Raw genomic sequence first — 9542 nt, forward strand, 5'->3', positions numbered from 1 at the left:
ACCCTAAATGAGTGATGGTTCAGAATTGAGAAAGAAATACAGCACTGTGAAAATGAAGAATTTGATAAAATAGTTTTTGAAAAGGCTAAATATTTTTCTAAGTACCTTGCCTATATCTGTATACCCATGAAGTAGCATAAAACATTCTGAAAACCATCATCTGTAAATAAAAATTAAATACATTAAATATCAACAAATGAAACATTCTTTAGTTATATCAAGAGCCAGTAAATAGAGCAATTCCACACATATGCAGGAACTTTAAATATATAGTTTATTGGCTCCAAATTATATGTAATGAAGAGTGAGCAACATGTAAATTTATTTAATTAGGTTCAGACATAATATTGTTAAAAAGTTTCCCAGATGGCTCAGTGGTAAAGAATTCGCCTGCCAATGCAGGAGAAACAGGAGATGTGGGTTTGATTGCTGGGATGGGAAGATCTCCTGGAGGAGGAAATGGCAACCCACTCCAGTATCCTTGGCTGGAGAATCCCATGGACACAGGAGCCTGGTGGGATATAGTCCAGGGAGTCACAAATACAGGGACATGATTGAGCGACTGAACAGGCATGCACAATATTGCTAAAAACAAAGGGCAAAAGAAAGAGATACAAGACATAATGCAGACAAAGTGGTACTATAATAAATGTAACAGGATACTGTTTCTTTTCATATAAAAGTAACTTTTGAGTCTTTCAGTTCACTTCATGTCAGTTCAGTTGCTCAGTCATGTCCGACTCTTTGCGATCCCATTAATCTCAGCATGCCAGGCCTCCCTGTCCATCACCAATTCCCGGAGTTTACTCATATCCAGTCTTTAGAAACACACTATTCTCTGCCATCTAATTCTACTTATTCATTGTTAAAAGCGTGCAGAAGATAATCACAATTCTTCAAGTAAGGGAAGTAGATTCAGGGCTTTACATACATGACCTCAGTTGACAAATAGTTAAGAGAAAGAAGGTGTGAATCTGAACCTACAGACAGACAACATATTCTTTTTTTCTTAGGCTGCACCACACGACTTCCAGGATCTTAGTTCCCCGACCAGGGATTGAACCAGGGACATCAGCAGGCAAATTGCAGAATTCTTACCACTGGACTGCCAGGGAATTCCAGAGACAACATATTATTAGCATGACTCCCCATTCGAGTAGTCCACCAGACTAAGGTATCAAGACAATTCAGTGAAGAACGGATTTTGAAAAACTGGTGCCTATCAAAAGAATATTCACGGTGGGAAAATGAAAGGATCTCTATCTGAACTTTACATGTGTACAAATAATAGCTCCAATTTAAAAGTTTTGGCTATTATGAAAAATCTTCTACTGAACATTTTTTACAAGATGTTTATACGGATAAATGTTTTCAAATCTCTTGGGTATACCTGTAAAAGCAACACTGCTGGGTGTGATATTGTCATTTACAAGAAACAGGGATGTGGTCATTCAGATGAGAAATTCATTAATTCCACTCACACCTTCTTTGGCTAAATTCATGTTCATTAAGGCCTTGCCTTGATGGAAGGAGACTGAGAAATTAGGGGAACCCATGGCTATGGGTGCATAAAGAATTCTAGAACCACAATGGCCAAAAAAAAAAAAAAAATTAGAAAATGGGCAAAATGAGAAAGACTTTTCACTAAAGCTGGAATATAGAGTAAAAGTAGGAAAAGAAAATATTTTCAACATCACTAACCAGTGAGTGTGGGACCTTCACATTTTCTGTTTCCTCCATGTACACCCCCTACTACCTTCAGAGTTCATAGAAAACTAAGTCTCCACTACCCACTGGAGATGATCATTATGAACTTGTAATTATGGAAAGTGGCAACTGGGAACAAAGTTTTTCAAAACCATTCTCAGCGCACCAAGTGTGCACCGCCAATGCACTAGAGTTGAACTGATATTACATTTCCAGGAGATGGTATATCAAAATCACAAAACGTATCTCAGAGACAGGCTATCTCTCTCCCAGCCAACAGTTCCAGTAGCAGGAAGGCATCAGATAAGTACTTTGCTGAAGCAAGAGTCTACAAGAGGAAAAACGAGTAAATGCTCACATCTCAAACATGCATGTCTCCTGGATCAAGACCAACCCACTGGCAAAGATGAGGAGGAATGATTCTGAAAACGACAGAGACTGTGCAGGGAAGCTACAGGTCCTGAACACCACAATAGCCCCTGACAACTACTACTATAATTTCATGTATGCTCACTGATGGTGCTTGTGGATTTATCTATGTAGCATTTAATCTGATGGTAAATTTATCTATGATTTCATGTCAGTCCCCACAGCCCCGTGCTCTGCCTCTTGCTACAATATGATCAACAGAAATTTCTACACATAAGAAAGAAATGTGATTTACTGTGGCTTTTCCAGAATCATTGTTCTTTATCTTGCTAAAGACTGAGGACACAATGGAGGGGTCAAGGAAAACATTTCAGAAATTTACCTTCTGCTGGCCTCCTTCAGAATACACAGGGAACAGTATACAATGCAGAAACGTAGCTCACTTTCTAGAATGGCTAACTCAAAACGCACATGAGTAGAAAACAGGACAGTGGGACTGTTAAAGTTTGTCATTGAGCTCTAAATATAGAGTGAGTTCTGAAATAACTGTATCATGAAGTGGGTAGATTTTCTGAGGAAGTTAGGTTGAAGTTCCTGATGCCACATCCTGAAGCTTTTCATGTCTGAGCCAACAGGGCTTTGAGTCAGTCAACCAAGGCAGGGGTTCCCAGGAGGCAAAGAGGGGAAATGCAGAGATACCCTAGAGCAGATCCCCACTTCAAAGAGAAGTGATCCTCACCCACAGAGAGTAGGTTCCTGTAGGTCTCCAGCATCACGTCCCTGTACAAAGTCCTCTGAGCAGGGTCCAGACATTCCCACTCCTCCTGAGAGAACTCTACGTTCACGTGAGCGGATGTCAACAATCCCTGAAATGAAAATATATTTCACCAAAGGGCTCTGAGGAGAGTTCTTATTCTCATGGAAAATAAGGAGAGGAGAGAGGGATAAGGATCAATTCAGTTGCAGCATGTATTCTGACAGATTTATGCGAAGGGATTTGGAGCAAATTGTGTATCTCTAATTTTAATTCCTCATACTTTTTCACATAATTATAATGTCCTCCAATCAATGTGGATTTTTCATACTTGTAGACAATACATGAAATACACACAAATAAAAGCCAGCCATGGGTGGTCTAGGCTGAAGTAGCATCTGAATGAAAATAAAAACACAACATACCAAAATTTATGATATGCACTCAAGAGCTGTACTAAAGGGGAAGTCCACATTGCTAAAAGCTTACAACAAGTAGTAGAAAGGGGCAGCTTGACACTACTGTTCAAAACACTAATGAACATCTCCGCCAGAGACATTAGACAAGAAAAGATTCAAAGTTATTCCTGTACAAAGTCAAGAGTAAAATTACCTGTTTTTGTAGGTGACAAGAGTTTTCATGTAGAAACCAAAAAGATTCCAAAATAAAACTACTACCTTAAAAAACAACTTTACAAAAGTCACAGCCAAAAAAAAAAAAAAAAAAAGGCACACAAAAATCAATTGCATTTCTATACACAATGAACAATACCAACAGAAAATTAGAGAACAATCGTATTTACTATGGGCTTCCCTGATAGCTCAACTGGTAAAGAATCTGCCTGCAATGCAGAAGACCCTGGTTTGATTCCTGGGTCCGGAAGATCTGCTGGAGAAGGGACAGGCTACCCACTCCAGTGTTCTTGGGCTTCCCTTGTGGGTTAGCTGGTAAAGAATCTGCCTGCAATGAGGGAGACCTGGATTTGATCCCGGGGTTAGGAAGATCCCCTGGAGAAGGGAAAGGCTACCCACTCCAGTATTCTGGCCTGGAGAATTCCATGGACTGTATAGTCCATGGGGTCGCAAAGAGTCAGACACAACTAAGCAACTTTCACTTCACTTTAACTTCCTATTTACTATAGCATCAAAAGGGGTAGAATACTTTGGAACAAATGAATCAAGGAGGTGAAAGACTTGTACACTGAAAACTAGTAAATGTTCTGAAAGAAGTCCACGGAGATAGAAATAAACAAAAAGACAGCCATACTCATGGATTTGAAAATGTAATACTCTTAAAATGACCACATTACCAAAGTGTTCTAGAGATTCAATGGAATCGATATCAAAATTTCAATGGCAATTTTTGCAGTAATAGAAAACAAAAATCATACTAAAGTTCATAGGGAATCTCAAGTGAAGTGAAGTGAAGTCGCTCAGTCCTGTCTGACTCTTTGCGACCCCATGGACTGTAGCCTACTACGCTCCTCTGTCCATGGGATTTTCCAGGCATGAGTACTAGAGAGGGTTGCCATTTCCTTCTCCAGAGGATCTTCCTGACCCAGGGATCAAACCCAGGTCTCCCACACTGTAGGCAGACACTTTACCATCTGAGCCACCAGGGAATCTCAAGGGACCTCAAAGGGCCAAAATACTCTTGAAAAAGAAGATGGAGGTCATCGTTGTGAGATTTCAAGACATATTACAAAGTAATCAAGATGATGTGGTACTGGCATAAACAAAGATACATCAGCTAATGAAGCAGATTAGAGTACCAGAAACAGGAAATATTATGGCGGCCCAGTGGTTAGAACTCCCTGTTAGTGCTGAGGGCCCGGATTTGGTCCCTGGTCAACGAACAAAGATCTCACAAGCTAAGAGGTGCAGCAGAAAAAAGAAAAAAAAGAATATCAGAAATAATTCTTGATAAATATGAAAAATGTATTGACATGGATGCCACACAAAGAAGGATGGTCTGTCTCAATAATGAATGGTGCTGACGGAATAGGACACAATAAACAAAACAAAAAGACAACCCACAGATTGGGAGGAAATATTTGCTAATGATGTAACTAATAAGGAATTAGTCTCCAAAATTTACAACAGCTTATGACACTTAATGGACTTCCCTGGTGGCTCAGAGGTTAAAGTGTCTGCCTGGAATTCAGGAGACCAGGGTTCGATCCCTGGGTCGGGAAGATCCCCTGGAGAAGGAAATGGCAACCCACTCCAGTACTCTTGCCTGGAGAATCCCATGGAGGGAGGAGCCTGGTAGGCTACAGTCCATGGGGTTGCAAAGAGTCGGACACAACTGAGCGACTTCACTTTCACTTATGACACTTAATAGCATCAAAACAAATAACCCACTCAAAAAATGGGTGGCACAAGACCTGAATAGATATTTCTTCTCTAAAGAGTGTATATAGATGGCCAATAGGCATATGAAAAGATGTTCAAAATTGCTAGTTACAAGAGAAATGCAAATCAAAACTATAATGATGTATCACCTCACACTGGTCAAAAAAATCTACAAACAACAAATCCTGGAGAGGGTGTGGAGAAAAGGGAACCCTCCTGCACGGCGGGTGGGAGTTTAAAATTGCTTCAGCCACTATGGAGAACAGTATGGAGTTCTTAAAAAACTAAAAACAGAGCTACCATATGACCCTGCAATCCCACTCCTGGGCATATATCCAGAGAAAAACATGACCCGAAACACACATGCACCCCAATGTTCATTGCAGCACTGTTTACAATGGCCAAGACGTGGAAACAACCTAAATATACGTCGACAGAGGAATAGGTAAAGATGTGGCACAAATACACAATGGAATATTACTCAGCCATTAAAAAGAATGAAACAAGGCCATTTGCAGCAACATGGACAGACCCAGAGAGTGTCATACTGACTGAAAGAGTCAGAGGGAGGAGAAATATCATATGACATCCTTTATATGCGGAATCTAAAAAGAAATGATACAAATGAACATACTTGCAAAACAGAAAGAGACTCACAGACTTAGAAAATGAACTCATGGTTGCCAAGGGGAAGGGGTGGTTGGGGACCTTAGGAAGGTCATGTACACACTGCTATGTGTAGAGTGGATAACCAATGGGAACCTATTGTATAGCACATGGAACTCTGCTCAATGTTATGTGCCAGCCTGGATGGGAATGGGGTTTGGTGGGGGAATGGATAAACGGACACGTATGGCTGAGTCCCTTCACTGTTTACCTAAAACTAACACTACACTGTTAGTCAGCTATACCCCCAGTATAAAATATTTTTGTTGTTAAAAGAAAATTTTAAAAAAATAATAATGAATGGTGCTGAGAATGTAGGTATCTTCTAGCAAAAGAACGAAGCTGAAACCTTACCTGCTTTTATCAAAGATAAAACCTACTTTTATCAAAGATAAAAACTTCAGTGTGTCACCCAGCACTGCAACTAACACCCAGTGCAGCCAAATAAATCAATAAATATTTTTACAATTACACTGACAGAGGGCTCACTGAGAAAACTTGAAAGAAGTTCAAAACGAGTGGCATGAAAGGTCATTATATACGTGGACCCACACAAACACACACATACACATAAAATGTTAGTAATCTTCCCACTATTAAAACCATTAACATGACAGTATAGGAAAAACTCAAGGCCAGGGAATATACTGAAGATATAATTTCAACTGTAAAAGATATATACTCTTGAAATCATGAGGAGTGATTGCAACTGGCATCAAAAAACATTTTTTTAAAGGATTAAAAGGGAGTCCTATTAACAAAAAAACCCACAAATTACATAATCTATAAGATATGAGTAATTTTGTAGAAACTTAAACCTACTAAGTTGGAAACACTAAGAAATAAAAAGTTTGAACAGAATTATAACTATAGAGATTCAAATTGTAATCAAAAATCTCAAAAACTCAGGAAAAGGTGTCTATACGACATAATTCTACCAAACATTTACAAAAAAGATTACCACTACTCCTGCTAATTGGACAGCATCACTGACTCGATGGACATGAGTTTGAGTAAGCTCCAGGAGTTGGCAATGGACAGGGAAGCCTGGTGTGCTGCAGTCCATGGGGTCGCAAAGAGTCAGACACGACTGAGCAACTGAACTAAACTGAATCCTGCTAAATATCTTGCTCCGAGTCAGGAGAAAACACTGCCAAACTCAATCAGTGTGGCCAGCATGATTTTGATACCCAACCCAGAGAATATCTGACATCATGACCAAATGGATTTTATTTCTATAAGGCAAGGATGACTCAAGGTACAAAAATCAATTAATATGATACACTAACACAATAAAGCGAAAAAAAAAAAGCACACCACCATCTCAGTTGATGCAAAAAATTCCTGTGGCAAAATTCAACAATTTCCCCATATATAACACTCAACAAAACAGAAATAGTAAACTACCTCAACATAATAAATCCTATACAGGAAAGGAATACCCCTAACATCATACTCAAAGGTGAAAGAATGAAAGCTTTTCTTCTCAAATCAAGAAGAGGACAAGGATGTACATACTCCACACAACTGTTCAACAAACCACTGAATCTCCTAGCCAGAGCAAATAGACAAGAAAAAGAAATAAAAATTATCCAAAACTGAAAAATGATTAAAATTATCTTTTTCCCTAGAAAACAAGGTTTTAACTGTACAAATCATAAATGCTGGTGTTGTTTACTCACTCAGTCATGTCCGACTCTTTCTGATCCCATGGACTGTAGCCTGCCAGGATCCTCTGTCCAGGGATTTCCCAGGCAAGAACACTGGAGTGTGTTGCCACATCCTTCTCTAAGGGATCTGCCCGACCCAGGGATCGAACCTGTGTCTCCTGATTGGCACATGGATTCCTGACCACTGACCGCAAGGGAAGCCCACAAACATAAGTAGTCCACTTACGGAAAACAGAATCTAGGATTCCACTCTAGGATTCAGTGGAATCCCTATCAAAGTTCCCATGGCAATTTTGGCAGAAATAGAAAAATGCTAAAATTCATAGAGAATCTCAAGCAAACTGTCAAAAGGCTCTTGAAAAAGAAGAAAGATGGAGGTGTTCCTTTTCTATATTTCAAAACATAATATGAAGTAATCTAGGGGACTTCCCTGGCAGTCCAGTGGTTAGGATTCTGCCTTCCAATGTAGGGGGTGCAGGTTCGAGCCCTGGTCAAGGTGTTAAGATCCCATATGCCTCACAGCCAAACAGCCAAAACATAAAACAGAAGCAATATTGTAACAAATCCAATAAAGACTTTAGAAACTGTCCACATCAAAAAATGAAAATAAAAAACAAACAAACAAAAAACCCACCAAGTAATCTAGATGGTAGGGTACTTGCTGCTGCTGCTGTCGCTTCAGTTGTGTCCGACTTGTGTGACCCCAGAGACGGCAGCCCACCAGCCTCCCCTGTCCCTGGGATTCTCCAGGCAAGAAAACTGGAGTGGGTTGCCATTTCCTTCTCCAATGCATGAAAGTCAAAAGTGAAAGTGAAGTCGCTCAGTCATGTCCGACTCCTAGCAACCCTATGGACTGCAGCCTACCAGGCTCCTCCGTCCCTGAGATTTTCCAGGCAAGAGTACTGGAGTGGGGTGCCATTGCCTTTTCCAAGGGTACTTATATAAACATAAATATATAAACCATTGGAGCAAAAGTGAGTACTCAGAAATAATCCTTTGCATGTACGTAAAATGTACTGAGGAGGGTGCTGAGACTACACAATGGAAAAAGGACAGTCTCAATAATAAATGGTGCTAAAAACTGAGTATCTACCAACAACACAATAAAGCTGGAATTTAACCTGCATCAATCAGAGAAATTGCGATGTCAAAGGACACAATCAACAGAAAACCTCTAAGGGGGACAACATATAAAGTGATACAAAGAATTTCCAACTCTCATAGATTTAGATTGATTTCATACTTTAAAATTAATGATGGCATAAAACAACCTCTATCACTCATGTCTGTTTCTCAAATATCCATCCCATTCCCAATCATTAAGATTTTGAAGCCAGTGACCCACTCATTTACCTACAAATATATTATAAAAATCAGAAAAAAAAATTTCTCCTCACTTGTATCTTTCAGAATTCAGCAGGCATTTGTGCATATTAATACTCAACCTCTGTGTGTAGCTTCTTTCATCCTGGTTGACAGAGAGCAGAAAGGGCATCCAGATGGGCCCTAAGCAATCCCTGCTGCCCAATAGCACTGAGATCCTGTCTCTAACCCGTGGGTGAGAAGCCCTGCCCAGGACGGTGCCCAGGGGAGCCTCCTCACAAGGGCAAGTCACCAGGTCATGGGGAGACGGGATCCAAGTGGAGACGACAGACCCTGAGGAAAGGCCCCGGGTGAGTGTGCATGTACAGGAGACAGACAGGATAGTTGAGTCAGACATGATTAGCGAGTCCAGAGACGGGCATTTCAGGAAGGACAGACTGAGAATCCACTGAGAATATGACCTTACCTGAGAAAGAGCCATGCCCGACTCCTTTTCTTTCCTCTTCCTCATCTTCTGTGTGTCTTCCTCAGGGAACATGAGACTTTAGAGGTCAATCTTAAAAGTTACAAACATGCTGTTTAAGGCTAGAATGAACATCCCCCCTCTCTGTGTCACAACCACAGAGGAGAAAGCTTACCATGTGGAACAGAGTCCTCTGCTGCCCACTGTCACAGGAGGGACTCACAACAGTCAACTCC

General features: G+C 40.3%; 1 pseudogene; it reads right to left on the minus strand.

Moving 5' to 3' along the window:
- Window positions 1-2724: 2724 nt before the first annotated feature.
- LOC121816442 (zinc finger protein 525-like) lies at window positions 2725-9324 on the minus strand (annotated as a pseudogene).
- Window positions 9325-9542: the final 218 nt, after the last annotated feature.

This window comes from Ovis aries, chromosome 14 (assembly GCF_016772045.2).
Source record: "Ovis aries strain OAR_USU_Benz2616 breed Rambouillet chromosome 14, ARS-UI_Ramb_v3.0, whole genome shotgun sequence".
NCBI classification, from domain to species: domain Eukaryota; kingdom Metazoa; phylum Chordata; class Mammalia; order Artiodactyla; family Bovidae; genus Ovis; species Ovis aries.